The sequence below is a fragment of the Podarcis liolepis genome (assembly GCF_965112155.1).
Source record: "Podarcis liolepis genome assembly, chromosome: 3".
NCBI classification, from domain to species: domain Eukaryota; kingdom Metazoa; phylum Chordata; class Lepidosauria; order Squamata; family Lacertidae; genus Podarcis; species Podarcis liolepis.
Window position 1 is genome coordinate 98,886,323 of NC_139557.1, and position 14,201 is coordinate 98,900,523.

At 42.9% G+C, this 14,201-nt stretch overlaps 1 protein-coding gene across 2 annotated transcripts in view; it reads right to left on the reverse strand.

Annotated features, from left to right (window-relative positions):
* Positions 1-5,406: 5,406 nt before the first annotated feature.
* The window catches only part of HHAT (hedgehog acyltransferase), a 569,735-nt gene continuing 560,940 nt past the window's right edge, over positions 5,407-14,201 (reverse strand). For both annotated transcript variants that reach the window (XR_014523561.1, XR_014523562.1), the window contains exon 13: positions 5,407-6,083. The gene's annotated coding sequence lies outside the window, so the exon portion shown is untranslated. The remainder of the gene's footprint in view (positions 6,084-14,201) is intronic.

Genomic DNA, 14,201 nt, shown 5'->3' on the forward strand with positions numbered 1-14,201 from the left:
AATGGTCCACTTCTTCCAGGCGTGCCTGGAGTTGTTCGGCAACCGCTCGCTCAATCACCTTGCCCAGGAATGTAAAGTATTGCACTTGGGCAAAAAAAATGAGAGGCACAAATACAAGATGGGGGACACCTGGCTTGAGAGCAGTACATGTGAAAAGGATCTAGGAGTCTTGGTTGACCACAAACTTGACATGAGCCAACAGTGTGACGCGGCAGCTAAAAAAGCCAATGCAATTCTGGGCTGCATCAATAGGAGTATAGCATCTAGATCAAGGGAAGTAATAGTGCCACTGTATTATGCTCTGGTCAGACCACACCTGGAGTACTGTGTCCAGTTCTGGGCACCACAATTCAAGAAGGACACTGACAAACTGGAACGTGTCCAGAGGAGGGCAACCAAAATGGTCAAAGGCCTGGAAACGATGCCTTATGAGGAACGGCTAAGGGAGCTGGGCATGTTTAGCCTGGAGAAGAGGAGGTTAAGGGGTGATATGATAGCCATGTTCAAATATATAAAAGGATGTCACATAGAGGAGGGAGAAAGGTTGTTTTCTGCTGCTCCAGAGAAGCGGACACGGAGCAATGGATCCAAACTACAAGAAAGAAGATTCCACCTAAACATTAGGAAGAACTTCCTGACAGTAAGAGCTGTTCGCCAGTGGAATTTGCTGCCAAGGAGTGTGGTGGAGTCTCCTACTTTGGAGGACTTTAAGCAGAGGCTTGACAACCATATGTCAGGAGTGCTCTGATGGTGTTTCCTGCTTGGCAGGGGGTTGGACTCGATGGCCCTTGTGGTCTCTTCCAACTCTATGATTCTATGATTCTATGATTCTATGATTCTATGATTCTATGAATGGAAGATTTGAGACTGGGCGATAGTTGGCCATCGTGGCCGCATCTAAAGATGGTTTTTTAAGAAGCGGTTTAATAACCGCCTCTTTCAGCGGGTTTGGGAAGGCTCCCTCACGGAGGGAAGCATTCACCACCCCACGAAGCCCATCGCCCAGTCCTTCCCGGCTAGCTTTTAGAAGCCAGGATGGGCAAGGATCCAGGAGACAGGTGGTTGGTTTCACTCGTCCAAGCAGCCTGTCCACATCCTCGGAGGTAACAGATTGGAATTGATCCCACTCAACTTGACTAGACAGGACTCTAGCACTCTCCCGCCCCGGCCCTGCTCCCACGGTGGAGTCTCCTTCTTCCCGAATCTGAGCGATTTTATCTGCAAAAAAACTTTGCAAAATCATTGCAGGAGAACATGTGGCCCGTATTGGGCCCCGATGTCGCAGGTTGTTCCGCTAAATTGTGAACCACCTGAAAAAGTCTCCTGCTGCTGTTTTCTGCAGATGCAATAGAGGCGGTGAAGAAAGTCTTCTTCGCCGTCGCTATCGCCACCTGAGGCCTGGTCTACTCATGAGGCAGAGGAGCCCGGAGGTGGGAGAACAGAATGCTCCACTAGATTTCTGGTGCAGAATTCCATATTTGCATGCTCTCTTGTAGGAAAGAAAACAACCCTGCAGACAGAAAACCAGTATCACAAGGAATAAACTGGGTTTAGAACTGTACAGGAGTAGACTGTGCAATTCTTAATTTTTTTGGAGTTGTTTTTTTACAGAGAGGAGCATCCAAAACTGCTGCTCCTACACGTAGTGTGAAATGGTACACTCCAGACTCTACCATCTCAGGATCACAGCCATCAACTTCCCCCCTTTTTTAAGGGAAATTCCCTTATTCCGCATAGGATTCCTCACAAGAAAAGGGAAAAGTGGGCAGCTATGCTCAGAATTCTCTAATCCCCCAAGCTCCATCCTGCTGCATGTGTAGACCAAGCCTGCTCCTGGCTTCTGTAAAGGGCACTCAGAGGGATGCAATTGATCCAGATTTATATACCTCTTAATTAAAAAAAGCTCTAAGTGGTTTACATAAAATGATATATAACGTTCATAAGGAAATAGCAATAAAATGACATTTATCAAAATAACAGAGAAATCAACCGTTTTAAAACTAATTTATATATAAAAACGATGTGTCTGCACACTTTTTTGTGTCATTTATGCTGGTTTTTTGCAGAACGTCCCAGCATTTTTTGCTCGTTTACAATCTTGTGATATGCGTTTCACAGTGCAATCTTATACATGTCTATAGAAAAGTAAGCCCTACTGACTGTCAGGTAAGTCGGCATAGAGTTGCAGTCTCAGATGCATATCCGTGTTCTTTGGTAAGGCTGTGCTAATATGTATTGAGTTCTGGAATATAGGAAGCAGCCTTATACTAAGTCTGAACATTGCTCCTTTTAGCTCTGTACTGTCTATACAGACTGGTGGAGGCTTTGACCTTGAATAAGTGTCAACTAAGGGATTGGCTCTCTTGGGTAGAATCCAAAGGGGAACTGCAATTAATCAGAAACTCTTGAGAACTGAGCATTTTAGAGCTAGTTATCTGACCAAACTCTCGCCAGTTTCCTTCAGAAATGCCTTTACTGAGCTGCGTTTCCAAGTGATTCCCACTACAACAAGGTCCCATACGCAGACAGCTTTTGTATTTGTGGTGAATCTCGGGTGAAAGACCTCACTCATTATCTGTTAGCCTGCCCTGTATATAGAGACCTGCTTTCTGAAACCTTTCTTCACACAGGCAAGCAGGAACACCCTGGCAGAAATTGTCTGGTTTCTTTTGAGTGACGATAATAGCTTTGAAACACACAGGGCAGCCCTCTAGACATTGGCTGGGGGGTGGGGAATGGGAAAATGGAGTTAAATAAAATTGCTATAAATTGTTGTGGTGATTTGTGGAGGTTTAATTTGAAATCAAGCTGGATTTGAGTTAGTTGGTGTCTCTGATTACCTCTGTCTTGGATGTTGGCTCATATTATAGAGGTATTAAATTGAATTGAATTGACTGGTGGAGGCTTTCCAGGGGTACATGCAGGAGACATTCCCAGTCCTACACAGAGATGCCAGCGACTGAATCTGGGGCTTTGGGCCTTTCCCAGATTTTGAAACTTCAAGTCCAAGTGGGTCTTTGCTGTAGAACCAGTCCATCAGTCAGGCTGCCTTGTTAATTTTACAAAAATATTCCAGGCAGGCCCTTATGGACTTAACCCTACAGCACACCTCTTCATAATTCTGCCAACCTGAATGGCTTAATGGTGAGACTTTGAAATGCACTGTGCACCAGAATTGCCTGCCAACTAAGCATCGCAGCAAGGCACCTCTGGAATGATATATGGCTGCAGCCAAAACCACAGCGAAGAGTGAAGAGCCAGATTCAAGTGGTTGCGCTATTAATAGGATTGCATTTGTAAATAATGCTAGCAGTTCACTATGAAAGTCAGGCCCCAGTGCGAATGAATGAAAGACTGCTGTCTGAGTCAATATGTAAGGACTTTGCCAGATAGACAATGAGCCAAGACTTTGTGCTACTGTCAGCACAGAGGAGCAGTAGGGTGCGTTTGAAGGTGTGTGTGAGACATGTGTAAGGCCACCTAATGAGTTTATGGGCAAGGCAAGATTTGAACAGGGGATATCCTGACCATATTGGTTGTGAGTCCTGGAAGACCTGCTCCCTGCCTTGCAGGCCTTTTTCACCTGGCCTCGGTGGGTGTTTTATTGCATTTTTAATATTTTGTTGGGAGCCTTCCAGAGTGGCTGAGACAACCCAGTCAGATGGGTGACAAACAAACAAACAAACAAACAAACAAACAAACAAACAAACAAACATTATTTATACCCTGCCTTTTTCCCTGATAGGGATTCAATGTGGCTTACAGATAAAATAGGGAAAGCAAAAAAAAAAAAAGAAAGAAAAAGGATTAAAAGAAAATAGAATCAAAACAGTAGACATTTTTTTATAAGGATTTTAAAGCAGCAAGGTTGTGCACTGTTTTACTTGCTGCCTTTGGAGCAACTTTTTCCTCGTCTACCACGAATCCCCGCATAACATGTTGAGTGCGAGAGTACAAGGTCTAAAGGCTAGGATATATGCCAGACTCAGCAGTTCTGCTCTTAAGCCTGTAGGACTTTGTCAACAGTACACAGGATGTCTTTGGAAGCAGAGTTAGGTGGGATTGAAAGAGAGACTCTCATGAACTACAGCCCATGTGCATACAGTGTGTCCAGATGTGCTAGCTAAACACCAGGTCAATTCATGGTAAGTGAATTGTGAATGAGAGGCAGTGCAGTGCAGAGGTTAGAGTAAGACCTGATAGGCCAGGGTTCAAATCCCCATTCAGTCAGGAATCTCACCTTGCACCAATCACTGCCTCTCAGGCAATGGTTTGAAGACTTTAATGCCTTCGCTACATTCGAACGCACTCCCTATAAACACGAGTTTTACATGGATACATATTTGCACATTTAGACAGCATACAGTGGTACCTCGGTTTTCGAACATAATCCGTTCCGGAAGACTGTTCAAGTTCTGAAACGTTTGAAAACCAAAAACTCAATAGCCGTCAGCTAGGCACCCAGTGGAAGCTGCAGAACACGTTCAACTTCTGAGGCATGTTCGAAACCAAAGCATTTACTTCCGGGTTTACAGCGTTCAAAAACCAAAACGTTTGTCAATGGAGATGTTTGAAAACCGAGATACCACTGTATCTGTATGTGTAGACAAAGATGACTGTATCAATGTTTAAATGTATTGTTAATGTGAGCTCACATTTCCCTTTCTTTTTCCTTTCTTTGTTTTCCATAACAGATTTGAAATAAAATTAATAATCAGTAATGGCAGTGAATAATTGTTAATAATAAATAATTTAACAACAACAAGCAGCAGCAGCAGCAGCAGCTAAGAAGAACTCTTGCTGGCTCAAACTATAGGTCCACCCATTCGAACATCCTCTTTCCTAACAATAACCAATCAGTTGCCACTGAAAAGTTGACACGCAGGACAGGAAGGCAATAGCCCTTTCCTATTTTTTAGTAAGTGATGCATGGAGGTTCTGACAAGCAGCCATTGGCATTTATCCTCCATGAGTTTGACAAATCCTCCTTTAAAGTCACCATCCCATCTTGTTGCAGGGAGAGGGATCTCTAATATTAATTAACCGTAATTATGAGTAGCCTCCCAGGCACTTGACTCCACATGCAATTAAAGCTCTGCACACACTCCTCCCCTACCCCAAACAAAGAGATCTCACTCGGCTTGGCAGCAGCCACAATATACCATAAGATACTTTTACCATGAATGCAAGATGTCAACACAGATGGGGCCATAATAACTCCAGTTCTGCAACAGCACCTCCCACACTGCCAAAACAACGAAATATGCCTTGAGATAATGTACATCGCTCGCCTCCTAGAGTCTTCTGGAGGAGTTTTGCTGGAGAGGATATTGAATAGAATAAGAATAAGAATAAGAATAAGAATAAGAATAAGAATAAGAATAAGAATAAGAATAAGAATAAGAATAAGAATAAGAATATCTTTATTGTCATTGCCCCCTTCGGGGACAACGAAATTACTTGACTGCTCCATAAAAACACTAATTAAACAATACAGTATAATACAGCAAGGGAGATTCGATGACTTTCAAAGTCCGGGCTTCCCATTCAGGGCCGAGATCGCTCTGGAGAAGAAGCTGTTCTTAAGACGGCTCGTTCTTGTCTTCATCGTCCTGTATCTCCGTCCCGACGGCAAGAGCTCGAAGAGACAGTGACCAGGATGCGATGGATCTTTTACTATGTCCAGTGCCTTCCTATGGCACCTTGTGGCATAAATCTGCTCTAAGGTGGAGAGTGGGCAGCCAACAATGCTCTCTGCTGCCTTAACAACCCCGCACAACCCCAGCCTGTCCTGGGCAGTACAGCTTCCGTACCACACACATAAGCCATAAGTGAGCACGCTCTCAATGGCACAGTGATAGAAGGCAAGCAGCAGTTTCTGCGGAATATGGTTTTTCCTTAGTATTCTCAAAAAGTACAGTCTCTGGGGGTTCCTTATCTATAGAGGTTGTGTTGTGTTGCAGCAGCTGCAGCATAGATGTGATAATTTCGAGGGTTACCCCAGCACAGCAGAGAGTATTTGGACACCATCCTCAGGATCCGAAGAACTTTGCAACTTCTCGTGCATGTTGAGCATCAGGGCCCTGTGGAATAAAAATAGTTAAGGTGAACAAATGTTCTTTTGTTGGAACTATAATTATACAAGGCAATCCAGCGATTGTCCACAAAGAGCTACATATGCAAGCCAGCCCTTAAACAGCCAAACAATGCATTAATCCCTCTGACTTCAAAGAGAAAATTAGGCAACTCATGTTTACAAACTTTGTAATCAACCTGTCCAAATTTTCCTTTAATCCACCAGGGTGCTGGACACTTCAGAGTCACTTCTTTGCAAAATGCATTAATTCCAAAGCAACAGGACAACCACAGCAAAGGGCAAAAGTATAAATTGCAGCTTGAAGGACATAGCCTCGGAGTCACAATATAAATGTTGCTGATTCCCCATTCCCTTGCTAATGAACCATGCATATACATAATTTCAGTTTACCTTATACATGGCTATAAATGCCCAAGTATATTATTTAGCTCTCCAGCAGAACAAGTTTCATTTCCTTTCGTATAGCTCTGTCCTGAGTAACTCTGTCCCACTGGACTAAACCAGTCCATTCATGGGAGCTACACTTACTGTATATTGACACACACTGTGGCTTTTGGGGAGCTATTGGTCATAATTCCTCAAACCATATTCAGGATGGATGTAAACGGGGGGAAATGCTATGAATAAGAGGGGACAAAATCCCTATGGAAAATCACGTTTTAAAATTTCCTGCTCTCTGGCGCCATCTGGTGTTGCATATTTATAGCACATTCAAATCACCGTTTCTTTACTAATGTAGCTGAGTTCTCACTTCATGATCAATCCACCATTCTGGTTCCAATCCTCAAGGTCTGAGACTCCATTTGAAACTATGATATTAAACACAACACCAGCCTCTAAAAGGATGCTCTCCATGAGATTATCAGTCACTTTAGGGTAGAGAATTTGGATTCTTTGAAACAAATCTGAGAGATGGATTTTGGTAGAGCAGGCTGAGTGGTGCAACAGGAGAGACCCAAAACCCACATGATCTGTCTTCAGGAAAACGCTTCTAAGTTGCTTCACTGTTGGTTCTTAACACTACAAAAGTGCAACCATTCTAAGCAACTTTCTTCCCCTCTCTGTCGGCAAGGGTACACAGAGGCTGGGACTGCAACTACTGCTGTTTTGCAGTACCTCTCTCCCTAAATCCAGTGATTCCCTGTGCAGTCAATGTAGCTCTCCGATCTGGATTTTCAAAATATAGGGAATCTCCAGATTTACAGAGGAGGAAGCGTGGAACAGCAGTAGTTGGAGGAGAATACTGCATGGAGGAGGAGAAGGATGAATGAAAGGAGGTGTAAGGGGTCCACAATGCACATTGAGTCGAGGTAGGGACAGGTCCTAAGACAGGGGAGGTCTAGGCCATGGGTAGGCAAACTAAGGCCCGGGGGCCGGATCCAGCCCAATCGCCTTCTCAGTCCGGCCCGCGGATGGTGTGGGAATCAGCATGTTTTTATGTGAGTAGAATGTGTCTTTTTATTTAAAATGCATCTCTGGGTTATTTGTGGGACCTGTTTGGTGTTTTTACATGAGTAGAATGTGTGCTTTTACAGTGGTACCTCAGGTTACATACGCTTCAGGTTACATATGCTTCAGGTTACACACTCCGCTAACCTAGAAATAGTGCTTCAGGTTAAGAACTTTGCTTCAGGATAAGAACAGAAATCGGGCTCTGGTGGTGCAGCAGCAGCGGGAGGCCCCATTAGCTAAAGTGGTGTTTCAGGTTAAGAACAGTTTCAGGTTAAGAACGGACCTCCGGAACGAATTAAGTACTTAACCTGAGGTACCACTGTATTTGAAATGCCTCTCTGGGTTATTTGTGGGACATAGGAATTTGTTCTTTTTCTTTTTTTCCAAAATATAGTCCGGCCCCCCACAAGGTCTGAGGGACAGTGGACTGGCCCCCTGCTGAAAAAGTTTGCTGACTCCTGGTCTAGGCTCATATCTCCACCCCAGCCATGAAGCTCACTGAGTGGCCTTGGGCCAGTTGCTGCCTCTTTGCCTAACGTACAGGATTTCTGTGAGGATAAAATGGAGAGACGATAACCATGTATGCTACCTTGAGCAACTTGGAGAAAAAGGTAGGATATAAACAAACAAACATTTTATTCTAGAATCAAAGGAGACCAAGTACTTGTTTTCTATGTAGGCAGCACACAATCTAGATCTATTGCATATTTTTCGTCCCCTGAAAAGACCTCCTTGAGAAACTGGTTTCATGCCAAAAATAAAAGCTCATTGCAGTTTGATTCTGCGTTACCTTGCAGTGGGTCTGTCTAAAAACAGAGGTAGGTGATCCTGGCAATGGGTGGAGGTGTATCCACACCTGCCCAGTTATGTTGTGGATGGGAATAAACCATGATCCCAACCACATTTCCTCCTTCGTTCATCTGGGGCAAATGCAGGGAGGAAAAGATGTGAATAGCCCAATCAAGGGGAGGGTTTTCAAATGCATATCAAATAACCACACTCACCCTTGTGGGCTGCACGATCAAGAATCGCATGTGCAAATCATGCACAGACAAAAATTGGATCTCAATTATCTCTTTTGTGATGTAAAAGCTCCTGCCTGGAAACAGCCTCACTCTGCAAAAAACGCTTCCTCCATTCCATCTTCAGACAGTTAGAATTTGCAGTCTTTTCCATCACCTCTTTCTCTTCCTCCACCCTTCTGTTTAATGATCTGGTAAACTTCCATGCTCGCTCTCGCTGTTTTGTGATGTTTCCGTTGGAATTTTCACAATAGCTTCCTCCCGACCCCCTTCTTGGGGGGACACTGTGCTGTACTCGATTCATTCCAGTAGCTGTTGCTGGTTGTAGCCTATAATTTCTGCCAGAGACGCCTCCTAGAAATGTTGAAACCTTGGCCGACCTCTTTGCTCTCATGAATTAGGCATCTTTCAGCTGTGAGATTGCTCAATGCAAATAAATGCTTTATGAAGTAAAGAGCCCGGTGGCCTCAGCTATCTTAGGCTGTGTACACATTCCTGGCATAAAACACAGCTAGGCCGTCCTCAGGTCTGACTGAAATTGGTTCCGAGGAAAACACCTCAAAACATAGTGTTTCATTTTTTAAAAATGACAGGTGTGGATTGTGATTAATGTTGTGTGTGCACAACATTCTCAAACCAGTATTTGGAGCACGCTGGATGCAAAGTAAATGGAGTGTTTATACAGCCTGAGTGAACCCTGTTCTTGTACAGTGGTACCTCGGGTTACATACGCTTCAGGTTACATACACTTCAGGTTACAGACTCCGCTAACGCAGAAATAGTGCTTCAGGTTAAGAACTTTGCTTCAGGATAAGAACAGAAATCGGGCTCCGGCGGCGCGGCAGCAGCAGGAGGCCCCATTAGCTAAAGTGGTGCTTCAGGTTAAGAACAGCTTCAGGTTAAGAACGGACCTCCGGAACGAATTAAGTACTTAACCCGAGGTACCACTGTAGTTAGGTTCAGCGCAGGCTGAAATCCTATCCATGTTTACCTGAGGAGCAAGCCCCATTGAACTAAATGAGACTTATTTCTCATTGAACTAAATGAGACTGGATTTTGAACTCTTCTTAAGAATGAGTTCAGGGGAGCCTGAGCCTGTTTGGAACGAGTTGATTGGCTGGCATTTGCAACAGCCAGGCAGTCACCTCTCCCATCTTGGAGCAGTTTTTAATAATAATAATAATGATGATGATAATAATAATAATAATAATAATAATAATAATAATAATAATAATTTTTATTTATACCCAGCCAGAGCCGGGCTCAGGGCGGCTAACACCAATAAAATCACAGTAAAAACATAATAGGGGGAAAAGGGGGTGGGGGTGGGGAACCAATTTAAAATACAGATTAAAGTGCAATTTAAAATGCAGCCTTATTTTAGAGTAGCTGATAAATCAAGACCATAAGGAGAGGGAAACATAAGGGTCAGATTGAGTCCAAACCAAAGGTCAGGCAGAACAGCTCTGTCTTTCAGGACCTGCAGAAATATGTCAAGTCCCGCAGGGCCCTCGTCTCTTGTGACAGAGCATTCCACCACGTTGGGGCCAGTGCTGAAAAGGCCCTGGCCCTAGTTGAAACCAATCTAACATCCTTGAGGCTTGGGACCTCCAAAGTGTTGTTATTTGTTTTTTTTTTATATAAATTTTTATTGATTTTACAAAATTTTTTAAACAATACAAACATGTAAAAAGACATACAAACACATATAATTTCATGACCTTTTTTTCATAAACCTTGTTTCTCGGACTCCCCCATACCTCCCCTTTCTGCATCCCAATGTCCAAAATTTTCCAGCAACTTCCAAGTTAGTTCTGTCAAACATATATCTTATTGATCTTTCCTTCAGTCTAGTCTTATATCGCTGTAACCCTTTCCTTCTCAAAACCTCGACATTTTAACATTCATCAAGTTTATAATAGTCCTTAAGATACATTTTAAATTTCTTCCACTCTTCTTCTGCCGTCTCCTTCCCCTGATCGCGGATTCTGCCAGTCATCTCAGCCAATGTCATATAGTCCATCACTTTCATCTGCCATTCTTCCAGAGTGGGTAGATCTTGTGTCTTCCAATACTTGGCGATGAGTATTCTTGCTGCTGTCGTAGCATACATAAAGAAAATTCTATCTTTCTTTGACACCAATTGGCCGACAATGCCCAAGAGAAAGGCCTCTGGTTTCTTAGAGAAAGTACATTTAAGTACCTTTTTCATTTCCTTATATATCATTTCCCAGAAAGCCTTAATCTTCGGGCACGTCCACCAAAGGTGATAAAAGGTACCCTCGGTTTCTTTACACTTCCAACACTTATTGACAGGCAAATGATAAATTTTTGCTAGCTTGACTGGGGTCATGTACCACCTGTAAATCATTTTCATAATATTTTCCTTTAAGGCATTACATGCCGTAAATTTTATACTGGTGTTCCACAACCATTCCCAGTCAGCAAACATAATGTTATGACCAATGTCCTGTGCCCACTTAATCATAGCTGATTTAACTGTTTCATCTTGTGTATTCCATTTCAGCAGCAAATTATACATTCTTGACAAATTCTTGCTATTGGGTTCTAACAATTCAGTTTCTAATTTTGATTTCTCCACCTGGAAGCCAATTTTCCTATCTTGCAAAGTGTTGTTATTTGTGGACCTTAAGGTCCTCTACGGGGCGTACCAGGAGAAGCAGTCCTGTAGGTACGTGGGTCCTAGGCCGCATAGGGCTAGTTTTTGAAGGGCCTAGCTAAGCTTTACTGCGACAGATAATTCCATACAGTGGTGCCCCGCAAGACAAATGCCTCGCAGGATGGAAAAGTCGCTAGACGAAAGAGTTTTCCGTTTTGGAGGTGCTTCGCAAAACGAATTTCCTATGGGCTTGCTTCGCAAGACGACAATGTCTTGCGAGTTCCTGCTGGTTTTTCCCCCTCCCCCCCTTTTTCTAAGTCGCTAAGCCGCTTAGCAGCTGATCCGATCAGCAGATAAGCTGCTAAAAGCTGCTAAAAGCGCTAATCTGCTAATACGTCAATGGGCTTGCTTCGCAAGACGAAAAAACCGCTAGATGAAGAGAATCACAGAACGGATTCTTTTCGTCTTGCGAGGCACCACTGTAGTTTTGGCATCGCAACCAAGAAGATCCAGCCATCGCACCTCTGCTAGTGGCGGGTGGAGCCTCCACTGAAGAACTCAATGGCTGTTCCAGGGTCATGTGGGATGAGGCAGTATTTTATCATGACACCTCCCACCCCTGTGTTTTAACTGTTAGCCTTGCTAATGATTTATGTTGTGAGCCATCTTGTGGGTTCACTGCTGGCTTGAGGGTAGGATATTAACTTAAAATTATTATTATTTAAAGAAATAAAATCTGAGCATTTCATATGATGTGTCGATAGCTCAAGGACAGCCAGCTTCTTCAGCAATGAAATGACCTGAGCCAATGAAATGTATTGTAAACCGGATGGTTGCAGGTAATTGTGCGCCTCATTTTAATGAATTTAGCAAGTGTCAAACTCCATTGAATAAGGAAGCTATTGTTTTGCAGACAATCTAACAGTGTTGCAATTCTCCATTTAAAACACCCCCCACCCCCACCATTAATTAGACATCTTATTTGACATCCAGATTATACATACACTGATCATGTGTTTTAACAGGATCCTCTTTTTACCATCACAAGTATAAAAATGTATTTGCAGCTGTGTTGTCTATGAAAGAGAGAGAGAGAGTGGGTTTGTGTTCTGCTGAGAATCTATGGGCTATAGGAAATAGGAGCAACTAATTAATGAAAGTGAAGAAGAGGAGGAGTGAGGCTTGAATTAGGGAGAGACTGTCTGGGAAAGTAATAGAAATAGTGGGGTCTGGGAAACATAAGCAGGATAATTGGGTATTTGCCAAAATATCCTTTGCTATAATCATCGTTTTAGTGTTCACAGACACAACAGGAGTAGTTGAAACAATCACAGCATTTCTTGCCAGATTAAGAGTGACCATTCACCTCTCCAGGAGAAAAGCTTACTGCAAACCACAATTAGGCTCTTTCCTCCAAATCCCAGTGTAATGCAAAGGTGGGAAACACAGACTGCTTTTCCTTACTGTTTATGTGTCCGTTCACACCACATCTAGATTCCTTGGGAGAAAAGGCTGCAGTGGTTGTACACTCTCTTCCATATTAATTTACTGGCCCTTCGAGGTGATTGCAAGAGGCTGTTCTCTACATCCCATCATCAGCTGGAGTGAGACTGGTGGCTACATAGGAAAGGGACTTTTTGGTAGTGGCACCCAAACTTTGCAACTCCCTTCCTCAGAAAGTACATATTTATCCCTCCTCTCATCTTTTTCTAACAGCTTCTGAAAATTACTTTGTTCTGCCTAGCTTTTCGCAGTTCCCCTAAATCCCTGTGGATCCTTTCTGCCTGTATTTGATTCTGCCCTTTATCTGAAATTCCAGCTCTGTTTGCATTTCTTGATAGTTGGTTTTTAGCTTTTGACCCTAACCCTAACCCCCAAGTTAGACTTTGTTCTTCTGCATTAACTGCAGAATGTCAGTTAAGGCAGAAAGGCACTGTAAAACAAACCTATACAAATATATACATAAATAATCCAAATGTATCATTTCATTTGGAGGGATCCAAACTGCGAGTTTTTCAAAACCAGCAAGCAGTGGATGATTTAGCCAGTTACAGCGTTAGTGGTTCAGGTTCAAGGCAGGAATGGGCTTATTGTGACTTTGGTATAGCCATGAGTTTCTAATTAGCCATCTTGTTTTTTAATTATGAAATAGTAAGTTTGAAAATACTGTACGAATGCCATTATAGGCCCTTGTTATCTCACAACCAATTGCAGTTTTCAGAATGGATATGACAACGGATCAATACTGGCTCTGCTCCAATATTGCTTTTATTCACGTGGAGCCTAGGTAGAAAAAGATCAATTATGCTAACAAACTGCTCAGTGGAGAATGAGAATGTGGTTTGTTTAAACCATAAGCGATACAACTGGTGTAGAAGAGGAGGAATGGTTGGGGCTGAAGCACCACCACCAATTATTTCATAGCAGGCATAGCAGAGTCTTAAAAAAACCCCTAACATACACTGTTCTTATTAGCTTGCATGATTTCCTTTCCTGACCGCCAACAAACACACCAAATGGTGGTAATTTCCACTCCCTTTTTTGTTTCTGACAGAATTCTCCAACATCCCTATGAAGCCACATTGTCTGCATGCAATGGTCAAAGGTTCATTTTTGTTGCACAGTCTTACAAAGGGTTTTTAAATGGTGGCATCGGGGTGGCTGCACTTCAGAATTGCTACTACGCCACTCAGTGATAGCAAAGCTGAATCAGAAGGTGATTACAAAAAAGGAAATGAAAAGGCAAACAGTCATCCACATTTACAGCCAGCTTTTGCTTTTTGGGTAGATTTGCAGCTGCAAAGGAGGCCACCTTTTCACTCTTAATGGGAGAAATGGGAAAGCAGAACTTTGGAACATTAGACTGCCCTGACCTTAAAAATAAAAAGGGCTTTGACAGATCTGCTACAGCTGCAAATCTGTATGACTTCCTGAATTCTAGGGAAAAAAAAAACGAATATAGGAGAAGTGTGAGAAAATGAAAGCTAAAGCATCAGCAATATTTTTGCTG